We start from the raw sequence: 20,416 nt of genomic DNA, 5'->3' as shown, positions 1-20,416 counted from the left end.
AAGGCCACATTCTTAGATACTGGAGGTTAGCACTTCAACATACAAATTTTGAAGACACAATTCAACTCATAACAGTCATCACATGGAAAAACTAGAATATGTGTGATAGAAGACTATATATCACAAAAAAAAATTGGCTTAAGAAGGCAATTTATGAATGTCAGATAAAAGGCACAGTACCTGTTTGACGGAGGCTAGGTGTATAAAGTACAGATGACCTAAGTTCATGTCAAAATATGGTACAAAATTGCAAGTACGAATTTACTCCTGCGTGTTGCGAAAACATTAGAATTTTTTGTAAACAAATTAGGTAAGGTCTTACTGATTCAGTAATAGTTATAGCTACATATAAATAAAACATGAGAAAAAGTAGTCTTTTCTGTCAGGACTTCCCTGGTGGTGCAGTGATTAAGAATCCGCCTGTCAATGTAGGGCACACGGGTTCGAGCCCTGGTCCGGGAAGATCCCACATGCCGTGGAGCAACTAAGCCTGTGCGCCACAACTGCTGAGCCTGCACTCCAAAGCCTGCAAGCCACAACTGCTGAGCCCACGTGCCACAAATACTGGAGCCCACGCACCTAGAGCCCATGCTCCGCTACAAGAGAAGCCACCTCAATGAGAAGCCCTCCCACCGCAATGAAGAGTAGCCCACGCTCGCCACAACTAGAGAAAAAACCCCCGCGCAGCAATGAAGACCCAGCGCAGCCAAATAAATAAATTAATTAATTTATTTATTTATTAAAAAAAAAAAGTAATGGGCAAAAGAAAATGAAAAGGATAGACAGATAAACTGACTGACATGGTCCATATCTGTGGTTTTTAGAGTTTTCATTGTTCTCTTACATCGATTTGCATTTGATAAAAATTAAAACATATTTAAACTTTATTTTTATGCTAATCATATTTTTATTTTATATTAAAAGGAAATTACCATTTGAAGTGTTTAAGTGAAACACTCCATAATTTTATTTTTCTGTTATCTCTATCTCCTTTTCCTATATTTCACATTAAATTAATTTTCCAAAAAAATAATCTACGTGGTTACATTGATAAATTGGAAATATAGAATCCTCTTCCTTGTTATCTCCAAAGAAGTACAGTACTTTCATATAATTTGACAGCCAACTCAAATTCTTTTGAAAAAAGGTGAAACATATACATTTCAATACATTCAAAACACATATCAAAAAAATAAGTTCTTGGGCTTCCCTGGTGGCGCAGTGGTTGAGAGTCTGCCTGCCGATGCAGGGGACACGGGTTCGAGCCCTGGTCTGGGAAGATCCCACATGCCGCGAAGCAGCTGGGCGCATGAGCCACAACTACTGAGCCTGCGCGTCTGGAGCCTGCGGTCCACAGCAAAGTGAGGCCGCGGTGGTGAGAGGCCCGCGCACCGTGATGAAGAGTGGCCCCCGCTTGCCATAACTGGAGAAAGCCCTCACGCGGAAACGAGGACACAGTGCAGCCATAAATAAATAAATAAAATTAAAAAAAAAAAAAGCTTGCCTTCAAGTTAAATAAATAAATAAATAAATAAATAAATAAATAAATTCTTGTCCCTCAAAGTACATCTCTTTTGTTCTGTATTTATTTTGGTATGCTACTTGATGAAAAGAGAGCTTGAGGATTAATGCGGAAAGCCATGTATGTTATCAGCATTCATTTAATCCACCCAGTTTATTAATAAGGATTAATCAAGCAATTGTTACATGTATAACACTATGAGGCAACATGGGAAATAAGAGAAGTAGAAGACATGATTCCGGACTTGAAGATCTTAGTGTACACTTGGAGAGACACAACTAATATGTTTAGAATATAAGTGAGGTAGATTCTAATCTACATCTGCAAAATGTGTTTAGTGCCAAAATAGAACAATATTAGAATGTTACATTGAAGCTAGACTCTTTTATCTAAAATTCTACATTTTTTCTAAGTTTCAAAGTATTACATAAAAAGCCAAGCCATACTAGAGACTGAGGAAAAGGAAAAAAATCTGTAATACCCTGTTTTTATTTAATTTTTTAGATTTTATCATGGAATTTTGCCATTGTTATTTTAAAAATATCACATTAGATATTATTTATCTTGATTACTGAAGGTTTTGGCATTCTCTTAAATTTTGCACCCAAAGTGAGTACCTTACTACCTTCACCCTAGTCCCAGCCCTGCGTACTTATGTTAAATGCTCTTTTCCCTTGTATACCTTGCATACCATCAAGGATTTCCTAATTTTTAAAAAAAATTGCATATGTAAACATGGAGTTTGTATTTTTTAATAATGTTCCTTGCCTTTTATGAACTGCTAAACTCTACCAACCCACAGAGAAAATTAGACTTTTACTGACAAAGTGGACAGTTTAGATTAATGCTAACATCTCAGCTTTCGCTTGATTTTTGTGTTGTCTACTTATTCATGTGAAAGCCTTGAGCAAAGCAACTAAGGCATTTTAATATCTTTGTCAGGTTTGATTGTGAAATGTTTATAAAATGTGTTTTGAAAGCATGACTGGGGTATCTTGGGGGAAAAAGGTGGCTTATGAGAAGAAAGTGCATTTGCTTATTGTTACGTTTTTAGACTGTAAACCTACAACATACAGCCTTTCAATCAGGAAACTTTTTTATTTGATTCATGTATGAGAATACATGCAGTAGAAAAATATATTATTAACTTAGATTTCATATATTTCGGGTATGAGTCTGGATTGTTGACTTACCAGCATTCAGTAATATTCAGAGGAGATTTTTTGCTTTGGCTGGAAGTCATCTCGTGGGAAAAAATGCTCAAGTGATCATACGCCCCTGTCTGAGAGGATATTCATCCTTACCAAATTGCTGCGTGCTGTTTTCTCTCCTTGACATTCCTGCCAAAGACTGCACTGGCATTAAAAGCCAATTATTTCTCATTCTTAGAATCCTATAAGATTTCCAGAGCCACATCACAAAGAGGCATACAAACCCCGTACCATCACTGTGCTTATGGGATTATTTCACAGTACAGATTGGACTAATATTATAGCCTGCAGGACTCCTAGCTTCTTGGCGTGGGGAGAGTTTCTAGTATTTTGCAGAGCAATTAGTGCAAGTAAAAAAAAAAACTTTATCTCTACTCTTTAAGATCCTTTAAAAAAAATCCTCTAAGAATATTGTTGTCTTAAAAATGTTTTTTAAAATACTTGTTGCTGAAATTGATTTTGTGGAGCTTTAAAGTGAAGTAACTGCATTGATAAAATATTTTACCGACCATTGCGTGGTACAGGCTACAGTTTTGAATCATATAATCAGAACCTTATAAATGAAGAATTTCTTAGAAGTCATCCAGCTAAATGTCCTTATTTTTAGAAGAGGAAACTAAAGCATCAAAAACTAAATGACTTATTCAGTGGCTTATATCTACTTAGTGACAGAACCTGTATTGGAACTGAGATCTTCTGTCTATAACTGCAAAGTACAGTGATTGCATTTCCTGGAAAATTTAGTGGTAATTTCAATATAACTTCATCAATGATAAAAATGCTTAAGAAGAAGATGTCCTAGGTAACAAAGTTTCTATTTTTTCCTGACTGTAGTGTAACCATTAAAAATAGTAGATGCTATGGTCTGAATGTTTGTTTCATCCCAAAATTCATATGCTAAACCCCAATGTGTTGGTATTTGGAGGTAGGGCCTTTGAGAGATGATTAGGATTAGTTTAGGTCATGAGGGTAGAGCCTGCATGAAGGGATTAGTGCCCTTACAAGAAGATGAAGAGACCAGAACTTTTTCTCTCTGCCATTTTAGGATACAGGGAGAAGGTAGTTGCCTGTGAATCAGAAGGTGGGCCCTCACCAAGAACATGACCATGCTGACACCCTGATATCAGACTTCCAGGCTTCAAAACTGTGAGAAATAAATGTTTCTTATCTAAACCACTCAGTCTATCTAAACCAAGAGGAAATATTTATTGGTAAAATCACAAGGATGTGGGACCTCTTAAGCAAAGAACTTTAGCTCTACTCCACGTAGAATAAAGAGACATGAGGAGTTTCAGTCTAGAAAAGGGATATGGCTCTTTCGTTCAAGATCACATCAACTACATGGGGTGAAGATGTTTCTCCACCTCTTTCCTGCTGTCTTTACATCTCTGCTTCCTATTTCCTCTAAGTAACTCTTAACTACGCTACACACACTCATAGGCACTTACGTGTGCATTCACCCCAACCGCACGTGCATACAAACACACATACACAGCCACCCACCCCTCACTTCTTCCATAAATAATACTCTTCAGAGATAATACCATCAACATATATATTTAGAATAATATTTAGAATATTATTTATTTATTTCCATAAATAAAGGTTTATGGAAAATCCCATAAACCCAAAACAATAAATATTTCTTTCACTCTGCAAGGAAGCGGTTCTGCTAAACAAGCACCCCAATGTTTGACTGTAACCACTATTTCAGTAAGTTTTAAGTCATAGTCACTACTTAAGTATGAGATCAATCAAATATTCACAGTTTTTTCCAAGAACGATAGATGAGAAATTGCTTTGTATTTATAAATATAAGAATAATTCTAGGGATTTTTCCAAAACAAATTGATTTCTTCCAAAGTTTAATTGCTGTATCCAAAAAATGCTAGAAATTTTTAAATTACACTTTGAAGCTTCAAAAAAATTTATTTAGATTCCAAGTTACCTGGATATGTAATATTCTTAAAGCAAGACTTGATGATTAATTGGTGTAGTGTGGTAGGGGTTAAACATTTTTGGCTTGGACAGCTAAATGGAATGTGATGCCTATAAGACAATCCAGAACTGGTTTCCATGGAATCACTGGGTATATGTGATTCTGGAACTTAGATGAAGGACATGGGCTAGAGAAAATACTATTGGATTCCTCAACATACAGATGGTAACTAAAGCCAAAGGAGTGGACAAGATACTGAGGGGAGAGTAGGCAGAGTTAGAAGAGATGGGTGCAAAGGACTATGCCCTGAACATCACAAACATTTAAGGCACAGACGTAAAAAGAGATAAAGGGGCCAATAACCTAGGATAGGATGCAGGGAATTGTGATTTCACAAGAGTGAAAAGAAAGCCCTTCACAAAAGAAAATCAGGTCAATAGTATCAACTCTTACTAAGATATCAAATAAGATATGATCTAAAAATCTTCTACAGAATTGGGAGCAAGGCAATAATGTGACACTTTGTGGAGAGCAGTTTCAGTGGAGTTATGAGAGGGCAGTATAGATGGCACTGGGCTGTTGGTGAGTGAAATGTGTCCACCTTGGACAGTAAGTGTTTAGACTTTAAATAAAATAATCCAACAGACCTGTAGCTGAAAGGGGAAGTTTCATGAGGGGGTGGTAGATCAAGATTAGGTATTTGGATTTGTTTTATGCTTCTCATCCTAACATGGAAAAAGTTTGTTTCAGTTGAAATACAAATGGAAGGTAGCCCAAGGAAAGGGAGAGGTTGAAATCCCAGAAAGAAAAGACAATCTCTGGAGTAAAGTCTCTGGGGAAAATAGAACCCAGCACCCAGGCCTTAGATAAGGTGGGAAGGCTTCTCCAGACAAAGAGAAAAGGAGAGTTACACTTGCATATCAGTTTGCAAGATCGGTTCCAAGCTGTTAAGAAGCTTCCTTTTGTTGATTTTTTAAGTCTGTAAATAAAGAGGTATGGTTATTTTCTAAGACTGAGGTGAGGGATTATTGAGATGAGAAGTTTGAGCTATATATATCTCCTCATATGTCTTTCCATCATGTAAAATTAAGTTTTTCAAAATTATCCTTTGCTTCAAATAGTCTCTCTTTTTTTTCTTTACTCTTTCTGTAATGTTCAATTCTCCAGATTTTCTAGCTTTTTTAGACTCCTTTCTCTCACTTTGAGTCTACTCCCTGTGTACTTTCAACTCATCTAGGAAGTCAGCAGTCTCACTGTTTCTTTCTTCCCAATGTCTTGCATTGCATTGTTCATTTCTCTTTAACCATATTGGTATTACATCTATAATCGATAAATTCCTGTGTCATTGTTATAGCTTTCCTGGTCTTAGCAGCCCCCCTTCTTTCCGCATCATCTCGCGCATTGTTGGCAGATTACTAAACACTGCATCAACTTGTCATTCCCTTGCTAAAACTTTCACTGTTTCCCCTGTGCTGACAGGATAAAATCCAACCTCTTATCATGAAATACAAAGCTCTTTATTATGGGCCTAAACTACCTGTAACAATTTATGTTCAAGTAATGCCAACCAGATTGGCAACTTCGACAACAGCAAGAATATGTTCTTTTGATCCATATCTCATTTCAGAATTCATAACACTGCTTTTGTCATACTTTTCCTCAGTTTGGAATATGACCAGTTCTATAAAAAGCTGACCTTTCAAGTACTTTGTATTCTGAGAAATCTACCTAGACTCTCTTCCACCAATCTCCTACCTCTAACTTAAATAACATTTATATTGAAGACAAACAGATGACCAAGAGGCACATGAAAAGATGCTCAACATCGCTAATTATTAGAGAAATGTAAATCAAAACTACAATAAGATATCACCTCACACCAATCAGAATATCCATCATCAGAAAGTCTACAAACAGTAAATGCTGAAGAGGGTGTGGAGAAAAGGGAACCCTCCTACACTGTTGGTGGGAATGTAAATTGGTACAGCCACTATGTAGAACAGTATGGAGGTTCCTTAAGAAACTAAAAATAGAGCTACCATATGATCCAGCAATCCCACTCCTGGGCATATATTTGGAGAAAAACATGGTTCGAAAGGATACACGCACCCCAGTGTTCATAGCAGCACTGTTTACAATAGCCAAGATGTGGAAGCAACCTAAATACCCATTGACAGATGAATGGATAAAGAAGATGTAGTACATATATACAATGGAATATTAGTCAGCCATTAAAAAGAATGAAATAATGCCATTTGCAACAACGTGGATGGACCCGGAAACGATTGTACTAAGTGGAGTAAGTCAGACAGAGAAAGACAAATATCATGTGATATCACTTATATGTGGAATCTAATAAACAATGATATAAACAAACTTACTTACAAAACAGAAACAGACTCACAGACTTAGAGAATGAATTTATGGTTACCAGCAGGGTAGAGTGAAGGGGAGGGACAGATTGGGAGTTTGGGATTGACATCTCCACACTGCTATGTTTAAAATGGATAACCAACAAGGGCCTACTCTATAGCACAGGGAACTCTGCTCAATCCTCTGTAATAACCTAAATGGGAAAATAATTTGAAAAAGAATAGATACATGTATATGTATAACTGAATCACTTTGCAGTACATATGAAACTAACACATTGTTAATCAACTCTACTCCAGTATAAAATAAAAATTTTTAAAAAGATTAAAAACATAAAAAAATTTAAAAATAAGTAACATTTATGTTATTTACCATTGATTTGGCAAATATTCCAACTTTCCTTTTTATTATATGCACAGTGTTATATGTTAAAGTTTAAGAGCCAGGGCTCAGAAGTTAATTTCCTAAATTTAAAACTTTACTCAATTCTATTTCAAATTGGTGACTTTGGTAAATTTTTTAAACTTCTTTATATTTCATTTTCTTCATCTGTAAAATGACTTCTTGTGAAAATCAAAGGAGAAAATTCATATAATTTTATATATTGCTTACCAAGTATCTTGAACATGATGAATGCTCAATATAGCTTAGAGTTATTTATTATTGTTATCATTACCACTATTTTGTTGTTTAACTTTTCACTTTCTTCTCAAATGAAATTTGATGACTTTTTGTAGCCCTCAGAGTCAAATATAGTCCCTTGCTTAACCAGGTGTTCAGAAAATACTCATAGCAACATCTAACATACGTCATGATATTTCATTAATTCAGCAGTATTTATTTAATAGTTTTTATATACAAAGTATAATGTTTAATTCAGAGAGAGCTCATGCTTTGACTATACACAAAAACACACATATATTCCCATACATACATGATGCATAGGTATAAGCACAGTATGTCTAAAAGTGAATTATGGTATCCCTTTGCCCACTAAACCTGCTTTTTCCTGATTTTGCCATCATCTCCCCAACGACTGCAAATGGGAAATAAGAATTTTGAAGATCCTTAACTTCTCTCTTTTTCATCCCCTTTCTCTGTACCGCTTCCTAACCACATGTTCATTCAAATAACCATCAAGGTCTGTCAGATTTAGCTCTGAGATATCTGGGGAATCGGATCCTCTTCTTTATTCCCATTTTTTCTCTCCTGTACGCCTGGAGTCTGTGATATCCTTTTACCTTCTCTTCCTGCATGTTGTAAATGCCACATACTCCATCTTTCACACCATCTCTAAATTTATTGTTTGGACTCAAAGCAGGCACTTAATACATACTTGTGGAAGGTGTTAAAGACCTGAATAAAGTTAACCTCTGATTATGTTACCTGAAATAACCTCTAGTCCATTTGGTGCCTTTGTGAAAATTAGATAAAGCTCTCCTTTCTTGAGTATAGGTAAACAAATGCAAACATACATATTTTTTAAGTAATTAAACTTAGAATTTTATTGCACAATGTAATATGCTGGTGCTGGGGAGCTTTTCAGAGCCCCTAGGTCCACGTGTGCCCAGACTTGCCCACTCACAATGCCTCTCCCCTGTGGGATCGCACATACTTTCAGCAGCAAGCACACTCCACATCCTACTCCCACCCCATGTAACATCATGTTTACAACAGGAAGAAATAATAAGTGACTTCGGGGATTTTTCAAAGCATGGTCCAGACAGGGAACAGCTGAGGTCACTTGACTGTGCCAATGAGTCTATGTGTCCATGCTTTCCTGAGTGTGTGCCTGGCCACATGTACAGCATACGGTTATATAGTGCAGGGTTCTCCCTCACTGAGTCAGTTGTGAGGACTAGTACTATTCCTGCTTACTCTTAAGCTCTCACACAGGTAGAACATGTTTAGGCTGTGAACATGTCTGATAAAATGACATCCATGGAGTTATGAGGCCCTTATGCAGGGCACAACCCAGACAGACAAAGGAAGAGCTTTTATGTTATCCTTCCATTTCTCCTTATCCTACTTCAGGATAAAATCTAAACAATTTGTGGCATTTAAATTACTTGACGGTTTCATCCCTGCATCCACAGCCTCATCCCCTGCTCCTATACACAAAGAAAATTTGAATCCTAAAGAACTGTTTTCAGATCACCAAGGAGTGTTATAATATAGTATAGTGAGATGGCAGTATAATGATAAAATCCCCATTTCATCACATGCTAGTTGTGTGATCTTAAACATGTAACATGTTTCATCTTAGTTTAATTTCATAGAATTTCATTTTTATCTTATGTTTAAGTTTATAAGATTTCTTCTGGTTAAAATACACATTGCTTCCTTTTGCTTGTTGAAAATTCTTACATATATTAAAGTAGGCAATTTTGATTGACCATTGATAATACATCTGAAAAGTAATAAGGAGCCATAAAACAATTTTACTTAAAATAGGGTGGTAGGTCAAAAGCATGAGGGTAATCAGAGAGGGCTTCAAGAAGGAGGTGTCACATAGGATGGGCCTGAAAGGAGGATAAACACTAAAGAGAAAGTTCACAGAAAGGAGCTTTCTATTTAGAAAAATATGCTAAAATACAAAATATTGGGATTTGTAAAAGGAAAGAGATAACTGCTTTCACAGAATCATGAGATACAAGAAAAAGAGTAGAGGAAATAAAATAGAAAGATTGTTTAATCCAAAACTGTGGGTTCTAGTTTAATAAAGTTGACCTTTGTCCTATGGGTGATAAAGGGCCATACATTTTTCTTGAGGAGAAGGTAGACATAACCAGAGTTGTACTTGAGGAAAATTTATCTGATAGTGGGAAGATGAGTAGAATTGCCCAAAAAGGGGGTATATAACTTTCTCTCTTGCTTGTGCTTGCTCTCACTCTCTTTCTCTTTTTTTTTTTTTTTTCACTTTCAACATATTGCTGCTCCAAAATTTCCTTCATGGGTATGCTGTTAATCAGTCAACACCACCACCTCCATCTTCTACTACATACACCCACAAACACAGACCAAATTTGTTACCAATTCTTGACATTTCTTCTTACGAACAAACTGCCTCAGGTAGTACCTTGCTTATATTAAGTATGTTAGGGTTAACCACAACCACTGTGATCTGAGCCATAACCATCTTTCTCCAGGATTACTGTAGCATGCTCCTAATTGATCTCCCTGTTTGCATTACTGACCCTCCTGAGTCGGTCCCCAATAAGGGACCTTCTGCCCTGTGTCTTTCAAGCCAATAGAACAAAACCCAGTTCGGTTCATAAGCAAAGGGAAGCTTTATTCTTTGATCAAAGAATGGAGAGGTGCGAACTCGTGCTCTAGAGTATATGCAGTCCAGAGAGGCTGGGGGCAGGGCTGCTTTAAAGGGATCTCATCAGCAGGGAGGGGCCGGAGTTCTCTCACGGCTGGGGCGGGCACAGCTCTGCTGTCTGTTCAGGCTCCAGATGGCAGTGCCAGGCACAGTGTCTCTGCACACGGCCTGCCGTCACCATCTTGAATTGCGTGTCGTGCGCAGCACTTCTTCACCCAGCCTGAAGAGCTGAAGTGTAGTTGGCACAGACATTTCGTACCAGGAACTCTGGTCTGAAGTGCCAGGTTCAAGGTCTCTACGTGGGGCACTCTGTGAGCAAGTCAAACTAGATTAAGCACAAAGGAAAAAAGGTTAGACTTTATTACCCAGATTCTATTTTTGTTTCCCGGGAATTGTTAATGGGCTTTGCCGGTGACAAATCCCTCCTCTGCCTTTTGTCCTGCTCCTCAGTCTTGAGGGGTGCAGAGGGACACAGTTTTGTCTTCTGTAACTACTTCTTGCTGAGTGTGGACGTCATCATAACCCCAGGTAGAGGAGCAGAATTTTTTCCAGCCGCCTTTAGATGTGTTTGATGGTTACCAGGCCTCAGCCCTACCTGTTTGTATCTCTGAGCGACCATCATTTGTCTAACCTTTTGGAGACAAAATGTCCAAATATTAGCAAAAATATTAGAATATTAGAATAATGGTCACATGTCAAATTTTTTCAGAAAATGAAGGTATCTAGGTGTTTTGCCTGTGCCCTGATGTTGAGGTCACTGCCATGGCCTGAATATCCCTGGTTACACTTTGGTTGTTTTTTGCACAAGAAGCTTCAAGTCAGAGAGAGGTTCACATGAGTAGTCAAGGGGGTCCATTGCCCCAGGTTGTCTCTCTGGAGGTTGGGGCTCAGGGCCCTCTTCATTCCAGTGTGAACTCCCCTGCAACTTCAGAGGAGAGTGGGTGGTTAGGAAGACTAAGTAGGATCTGTTCCACTTAGGAGTGAGCTGACTTTGTGGGCTGCCTGTTTTCCAGGTTTTTAGGTGTACCCTATCTCCTGGAAGGGGTGGAGGGCCAGATTGACGGGCGTGGGCAGCCCCCGGTCACCATATTCTGTGAGAACTTTCATGGTCTCTCCTACCTGGAGGGCACACTTGAGTTGTTCCATTTCAAGGGGGTTAAGGTGTCCCTTCTCTCAGACTTGGGGAATGGTTCAACTGTAACAGGAGTTTAAATGCACTTAACTTTAACTTATCCTTTGGGACTAACTGCATGCAGAGCAGGGCAATCAGAAGCAACTTAATCCAGTTTTCTTGAGTTTCCTAACATAGCTTGGCTAAGGCCCGTTTCAGGTCTGATTGGATTGCTCTACTTTCCCCAATGATCGGCGTCTCCAGCCTGAATGCAAGGTCCATTTTCTGCCCAGGGCACTCGTTATCCCCTTCTTCACTTGAGAAACAAATGCTGGACCATTATCGCTTTGTAGGGATCCTTGGAGTCCAAACCTGGGGATTATTTCTTTTAGTAGTGCCTTAGCCACTTCAGCTACAGTTTCAGTTCTAGCAGGGAATGCTTCTATCCACCCAGAAAATGTGTCTACTAGCACCAAGAGATACCTGAAATTGCCCAGTACTCTTTTCATGACAGTGAAATCCATCTGCCAGTCTTCTCCAAAATATGTCCCTCTGGTCTGATAGATCTTATCTGGGGGCCTCTGGGGGTTCGTGCTGGGGTTGTTCATTGTGTAGATGGGGCATGTGTCAACTATCTGATTGATTATACTTTTCATGACAGGAGTTATCATGACCTATAATTAACCAATTATATAGCACTTCCCTCCTGTAGTGAGTTCCTTGATGAGCTCCCTGATGGCTTGTGCAGTTTGAGGAAAGAAGTATTGCCCATGTTCATTAACTAGCCACCCATGGCCTCCTAGGACTCTATTGAAGCCCCATTTTGGGGCTTTATCTAATTCTCCCTTTGTGCAGATTGGAGAATAATTGGATGGATCTGGCCTTTGAGGTGTGAGGAGGGGTAGTTGCCGAGTTGCTGGCTCTAGGGCCGCCCTTTAGCAATTGTGTCTGCCTTGTTGTTTCCCCTTGTCACCTCTGCATCTCCTTTTTGGTGAGCCCTACAATGAATCACTGCCACCTTTTTTGGAAGTGGTACTGCTTCTAAGAGCTTCAATATGCTTTAAGCCATGTTTTCACACGTTAATTCTCCACAGTAAGTATACCTCTTTCCTTCCAGATGAACCCATGTGCCTGTAGGATGTCATATGCATACCGGGAATCTGTGTAAGCATTTAAGATCTTCCCTGTCCCAAGCTCTAAGTCTCAGGTGATGGCTGTCCACACCACCTTTTGTGCAGAAGTCCCTGAGAATAAGGTTCTTGCTTCTATGACTTATGTCTTCCATGACTGTGTATCCCGCCAGGCTTTTTACCTCTGTCATAAAACTGCTCCCATCTGTGAACCATTGCTCTTCAGCATTTGGGAAAGGCTCACTTCCTAGGTCAGGTCAGGACATTTAAAATAGATCGTGTCTATGGTTTCTATACAATCATGCTTGAGGGCCCCTTTTTCTCTGGGTAGTAGGGTGGCAGGATTTAGTGTGTGACAGGTTTTTATGGTAGCCACTGGGTTGTCTAAAAGCATAGCCTGAACTTGAATAGACCTTCTGGGGGATAGCCATTCATTTAGAGCTTACTAAACCTGAACCTGTTGTGCAGTCCAAATAGTGACTGGCTGACCAAACAATAACTTTTCATCTTCCTTTAGCAGGGTTGTTGTAGCTGCTACTGCCTATAGGCAAGGAGGCCATCCCTTAGCACTTTGATCTAATTGTTTAGAGAAAGAAGGAACCACCGAGTAAGGGGTCCCAGTTTTTGAGCTAATAGTGCTGATTTCCTTTCTCTCATGAATGTAAAGATCAAAGGATTTAGCTAAATCTGGGAGGAACAGGTCAGGGGCCTGAAGAAATTGCCTTCCTAGTGCTTGAAAAGCCCCTTTGCATTCTGAATTTCATTCAAAAGGATCATCATCCTTTCCTTTCAACTTTTTTATAGAGGCCTAGCTATTAGATCATACTTAGATATGCAGATGCGGCAAAAGCCAGCCATCCCCAGGAAACCCCTAAGCTGTCTTCTAGTTTTAGGAAGGCAAGGCTGCAAGTGGCTTCTTTCCTTTCCTGGGGTAGGCTTCTCTGACTTTATGTGAGAATGAAGCCTAGACAGGTCACCCTAGCCTTTTTCTTAGACACCTCATATCCTTTATCAGCTAAGTGGTTAACGGTGGTTACAGTATTTTACAGAGGCCTCCTTAGTAGGGCTGATTATCAGAATGTTGTCTACATACCGGAGGAGGGTTAGATCTTTAGCTAAAGTTTCTCCAAATATGGGAGGGGCGTGGAATTTTTAAACCCTTGGGACAGGACTGTCCAGCAGTATTGTTTTTGTTGCATGTTTCGGTATTCCCCACTGGGTTTCTTTACAGGGAAAATGAGGTTATTATAGGCTGATTGACATGGTCTAATAAGGCCCTGGTCAGTTAGGCCTAATGGTTCTATGAATGCCTGTTCTTGGGCCTTCCCTGATACCCCCATAGTTTTACAACTCTTGTGACCAAGTTTGCCTGATCTGGTGTTCAGAACTGAGTAAGTGGCTTTGGTGTCTAACAGAGATTCAGCAGGCTTTCCCCCTATGTCCAGTGTCATCCGGGACTTCTCAAGGGTCAATTGGAGTGCCAGCTGAGGGTCAAACGGAGCTGACTAGTCCCATTGTTTTTTTGTCTGTTTGGACCATCTGCCTTTGAGCGTAGTGACCAGGATCTACCATTTCCAACCCCCTTCGGGTGTGGCTAGGGCATTCTCTCTTCTAGCGTCCCTCTTGTTTACGTATGGTACACTGATTGGATCTAGTTTCCTTGGCTTGCTGTCCCTTGGTGGTGGCTGGGGGTCACTCACCACAGTCCAGAGCCTCTGTGGGTGGCCAGTCCAGATTCCCATGCTGACTGGTTGACATTGGAGGACAATAGCCACATACCAACCTTGGGATGCTTTTGCACTCAGGCATCCCCAGTGCCTTTCCCTGAACTTGGATCAAGTGTCCTCATTCCATTTTGTCAGGCAATCCTTATTACCTGGGCCTTTTCCCAGTCTCGCCACTTGTCTTACGTGGCTGGCCACTTTGCTTTACCAAACCAAAAGTGACTATGGAGAATGCTATGTTGACCTCTGGATGTTGTTGAGGAGGGCAAAAAGCCCTGATGCAGCCACTATTGCATTGTACAGGGGTCAAGAGGACAGCACTACTGGTGAGACAGCGGGCAAGACTGCTGTGGCTCCCTCTTGTCCACAGATCCCCATGTCCCTGGGGCATCCAGTATCGCGGGAAGGCCAGCCAGAGGCAGTGAGCAGACGTGTGAGTTTCAGTCTCTGATCCCCAAGGATGCCACAGTATGATCCCCTCAAGGTGGCTCAGTTCAGATTACTCTGGGGGCTACACTGTATGCATACCACACCTGGGTTCAAGTTGCTGGGCAGAGCGGGCAGAGCTGCCAAAGCTGCCAAAGGCTGCTGCCTTTCTACCACATCAGAGTATACTCAAAGATCAGTCATTCTCATATGAACCTCCCAAAGTCTCCGCTGTCCTCCCACTGGAGCTTGGGTGAGCACAGAGCATAGTGGATAGGTGCAGAAGAAAAGGCCCATCTGGGTCACCAAAATTTTGTTACCTACCCTCCTGAGTTGGTCCCCAAGAGTCCTTCTGTTTGAGCCAATAGAACGAGACCGAGTTTGGTTCAGAAGCAAAAGAAAGCTTTATTCTTTGATCAAAGAGTGGAGAGGCACAAACTGGTACTCTAGAGTTTACACTCTCCCTGAGAGGTTGTGAGTGGGGCTGCTTTATAGGGTTCTTGTCAGCAGGGAGGGGAACAGAGTTCTCACAGGTTGGTTGCAGCTGTGCTGCTCATGGTGCTCCAGGTCACAGTACCAGGTGCAGCATTTCTGCACACAGTACACTGTCGCCACCTTGAATTGAGGTGTCATGTGCACCCCTGCGCGTGGTCCATCAAGCTGAAGTGTCAGGTGCGGTTGTTTCTCAATACGAACTCTGGTCTGCAGTGCCAGCCCGATGCAAGGCCTCTGCACTTGGGACCCTATGAGCAAGTGAAACTATACTTAGCACAAAGGGCAAAAAAAGGTTGGACTTTATTACCCAGATTCTATTTTTATTTCCTGGGAATTGTTAGTGAGATTTGCCAATGACATTTCAACCTTGATCGCCACAATATATTCTTAACACAACAGCCAGATCTTTTAAAATCATAAATAACATTGCTACTTTGCACAGTGCAAAGGCATCACATTTTACTCACAGTAAAATCTAGAGTTCTTACAATAGCCAACAACATCTTTTATTACCTAATCTCTCTCTCTGTCTCACACACACACACACACACACACACACACACACACACCCCTTGCATCCTACTCATCTCTTCACCTCACTGATACAGCTCTAGTCATACTAACCTTCTTGCTGTTCCTCCACAGGTCCAGGCCTTTTCCCTACTTTAAGACCTTTATGATGGCAATTCTGTCTGCCTGGAATAACTCCCACATTTCTCTACATATCTCTCTCACCTTTATAAGGCCTGCTTTGAATATCTTCTTTAAAATTTCAACCTACCCTGACCCTGTAACTATTTATCACACTCATCTGGTTCTACATATCACCTTTCTTTTTTCTTTTTTTTTTCTTTCATGTTTTTCTTTCTCTGACATTTATAAATTTATTATTTTTAATTTAATTATTTATCTCTTCCTTCTAAAATGTCAGGTCCATGAGAAGAAGAAAATTTTATTGCTGTTATCCTGTTTAATGATATATCCCAATCCCTAGAGCTTCCTAGGCATGTAATAGGTGTTAGATAAATATTTGTTGAATTAATAAATTAATTTAGTTTTACTCTGTGAAATAACTTTACAATAATATTGAAAAGACATTCATTAGAAGGCATTGGGTTCCCATAGTAGGAAATTCAACCTAAGCAATTTGTTCAAATTAGATACTTACTGGTGATGCTAACACTGAAAAGATAAATGCGCTCCAGGAAAATAAGTCCTTCCATTTGTAAAATGCCCAATCCTCTATGCCCAGTCAAAGAGAGTTGATGTTGTTAAGATACCATAAGCATTAATGGAATTAAATAATTATTAAAATGTTTATTCAATAACTTATGTGACATTCGGTCTTCTGGAATTGGGCTACAGAAAAGGAAAAAGACAAAAAGATCCCACTGACATAAAGGTTAAATCTAGGGAAAATACAGGCAAAAGACAATTAAATGAGCATGAAAATTTTAGGGAGATGTGTTGCTATTAAAACAGTAAAACAGAGTAAGATGATAGAGAGCAAATCAATGTTAATGAAGCTAATTAGAGAATGTAGTCAGGAAATGAAATTTGAGCTAAATCCTGAATGGTGAGAAGATGTCACCAGTGCAGATACCTGAGGAAAGAAAGTCACAGGAGAAAGGGACAGCAGTGCCCAAAGGTCCTGAGAGTCGCTGGCTTATTTGAAGTGCAGAGAGAATGCCTGTGGTTGAGAGTGGAGCACGGTGTAGGGCCAAGGGGTGAGCACAGCCGGGGTTCTGGAGATCACTGTAGACATCTTATTACTTTTGGGTAATCATTTTTTTGCATTTCTGAAAAAGAAAGGCTTAGAGCACTTTATTTGGACTACTATATATGTTTAATAATACACTTGGAGTCATTATGAAACAGGAATAATTAATGTTTTCTTGTTAGACTTTTATTTTTGACATGTTTTTCTTAACTTCTGAAGTTAAATAGACTCTCCACTTTATTTTTTCTTAAGCTAAATTTACTTTTCTGTGGCTAAAATGTTCCCTTTATTTTATATTTTCTTCCCAAATGTAGTAAGAAAGCCAGTCCATTACTGTATATAACTATTTTTCTGAGGTTTCAAAAGAAGACATTATGCTCTAATACCGTGAAGATTTATTTGTTAAACTTCTACAAGGAAAGAAGGGAAACCGCAGAAAATTTTGAAGCAGGAGATGAAAAGTAAACACAGTAGCCTGTTGAAATATGGTTAGCAAATGATGAGGTGAACTGTAGAATAAGAACTAAGAATTCTCTTCAGGCCTGGAAAGTTGTTAGAGTTAAGAACCCATGAACTGATAAGTCAGGGAGGGAATGTTTCAGTTAAAGTAAAATAAATAGATTCCAAGAGAAAAGGAAAATTGTGAATCTCTTCAATCATTGAATATCAAAAACATACAGTTCTTGTCACCTCTTATTCTTTTAAAACATTACTCAAAGTAAATGTTTTTAAACCTAACTTTAAAAATCCACTTTAGTCCTCAATATTACTAAATTATAGAAGGTGATTACAGTATTTAAATATATATATATTTTGCCGATGGCCCTTGGTTTCCTAAAAACATTATCTTGGGTTATAAAACATCTTGTTATTTTAAAAAGTAGGAGGAATGAGACTATTTTTAAAAAATAATATGTTAGTGTCTAGCTATTTCAAACATGTAAATTAGTTATTTAAAAAATAAAGCTGACCCCAGTTAGTTTTTGTTAAGAAAAATCTATTTATGAAAGTTTTCTGATCTTATTTTCTCATTAAGAATTCTTTTAGAGCATACCTAGAAAAAATAGAATAGGCAAACTGCATATGTCCAGACAATATATCTAGAAAACTCACAGATTTTCTAGGCTATATCTGTATAAACTAGAATACAACTAGACAAAGTAGATATATCTACACAATATACCTGGACATCTTTTATATTGTTCTTTAATTGAGACAGTTTAAATACATTTATTTTCCGCATTGAAAGAAATTCTTAAGATCTCAGTATCTTTTTCTCGTTTGTTCTTGAACTGCCCTGCCACTCTAAAAATATCTTTACTTATGTTTGGCTCATATGTAATGCAAATGATAAGAGTAGTTAACTTTAGCACTGTGGAACTAAGGACAAGGGACAGATGGAGGGTGGAAAGAATCTCATATTTTACCCTTTATACTTAAAGATTGATTGAATTTATTATTAACATATATTAATTTATCTTCTTAAGGATGAGTACAAATATTTCTGTTAAAACAAAACAAAACCAAAAAACAAAGAAAACAGAATCTACACACAGATGTTTATAGCAACTTTATTCATTAATTGCCAAAACTTGGAAGTAACCAACATATCCTAAAGTGGGTGAATGGATAAATAAACTGTGAATGGAATATTATTCAGTGCTAAATAAAAATGAGCTATCAAACCATGGAAAGACATGGAGGAAATTTAAATGCATATTAATAAGTGAAAGAAGCCAATCTGGAAAGGCTACATGCTGTAGGATTCCAACTACATGACATTCTGGAAAAGGCAAAACTATGGAGACAGTAAAAAGATTAGTAGTTGCCAGGCGTGGGGGTTGATAGGGGAAAGGGATGAATAGGCAGAGCACAGAGGATTTTTAGGTCAGTGAAGCTATTCTGTATGATACTATAATGGTGGATACATGTTACTATACATTTGTTCAAACTCATAGAATGTTCATCATCAAAAGTTAAGGTAAGCTACGGACTTTGGGTGATTATGATGTATTCATGGAGGTTCATCAGTTGTAACAAATGTACCACTCTTGTGGGGCATACTGATAATGGGGGACTTATGCATGCATGAGGGAAAGGAGTGTATGGGAAATCGCTATATTTTTTTCTTAATTTTACTGTGAATCTAAAACAGCTCTTAAAAAATAAACAAAAATAACTCTAAAAAGAGATTTATGAGATATGAAGAACATATTTAATCTTTGCCTGAGTATAAAATAACTTTTTTAAGATGTTAATTTAAAGACTGAGAAAAGCAATCTAACTTGGGAGGGGGGTAATTATAATTTAGAGTCTCTTAGAATGACATGTACAAGGACATGAATTTTTCTCAACTACACAATGATTAAATCCCCAAAGAAAAGAAACCTCTTTGCTGGGGCTAATTCTTGTTGGAATGTGTGGAAGTACATTATGAGGACTTCATGGTGATTTTGTGACAATAATGATGGGAGAATCAAATGAAACTAAAGATTGTTCCAATAAAACACTAAGTCTAGCCTCTGTACAGAAAATAAATGTCTCTAACATCTACAACTAGAAAGCTTTTTTTTTTTAAACGTAGAATTGGGCCCACAACCATGATTGATAAGATAAACCGTACACACAATGGTTTTTGCAAATGTGGAAAATAATTTTGTATCTCTGAAATCAGTATCTTAATTGGAATGCCTCATATATGTTTACATGTTGAATTAAAGGAGGTTCTATATTTTAAAATATTCTACGCTTGTATTCTGCTATAATTCTATCCCTGAAAGACCTTATAAATGTCTTAGCAATTGAAAACTTTCTACTTTATATTAAATTTTACTTTTCTCCAGTACAGAATGAAAGACTGAAAATTATTTAAATTGTAATTAGTGTTATGTTCGCACATAATATTTTACATTCTTTAAGTAAATGTGGCTTAGTACTTATGTTCCAAGCCTTGCCCTGTTCCATCCCTGCAATCATTAGCTTTACTATGTGCTGGTAACGTACCCTAATCCTATTTACTCATGCTTCACCATCCCATAAAACTCCAAAGGCAAGAGTTGTCTGAGTATGAATATTGGCCATTCCTCAGAGACCCCCCCAATGTGGGATTTTCAATCCTTTCTATTTCTGCTCAGTTTCTGCTCTTTTCATCACTCTCTCTTTAGCCAGTATTAGATCTCCTCAACCTTCTCTGAATCACTGGAGGTATCCTAAGGGACTTCGCATTGATTAGAAAGCCTTAAGTCAATATGTATGCAAATGTTCAAACTCATGGTTTCTGTTTCCCTGAATGCAGGGTAGGCTTAATGTTAAAAATTTCCCCAGATAAGGGACATATTTCTTCTAAATTTGTGTGTGCCTCTTTGTGTGTGTGTTTGTGTGTATGTGTACATGGGGGCGGGGGAAGGTGTGTTAAACATTGTTCTAATGAAGAGAATAAA

Source organism: Balaenoptera musculus, chromosome 9 (assembly GCF_009873245.2).
Source record: "Balaenoptera musculus isolate JJ_BM4_2016_0621 chromosome 9, mBalMus1.pri.v3, whole genome shotgun sequence".
Lineage (NCBI taxonomy): Eukaryota > Metazoa > Chordata > Mammalia > Artiodactyla > Balaenopteridae > Balaenoptera > Balaenoptera musculus.
The sequence above is the reverse complement of the archived record's forward strand: the minus strand, read 5'-3'. Positions refer to the sequence as shown.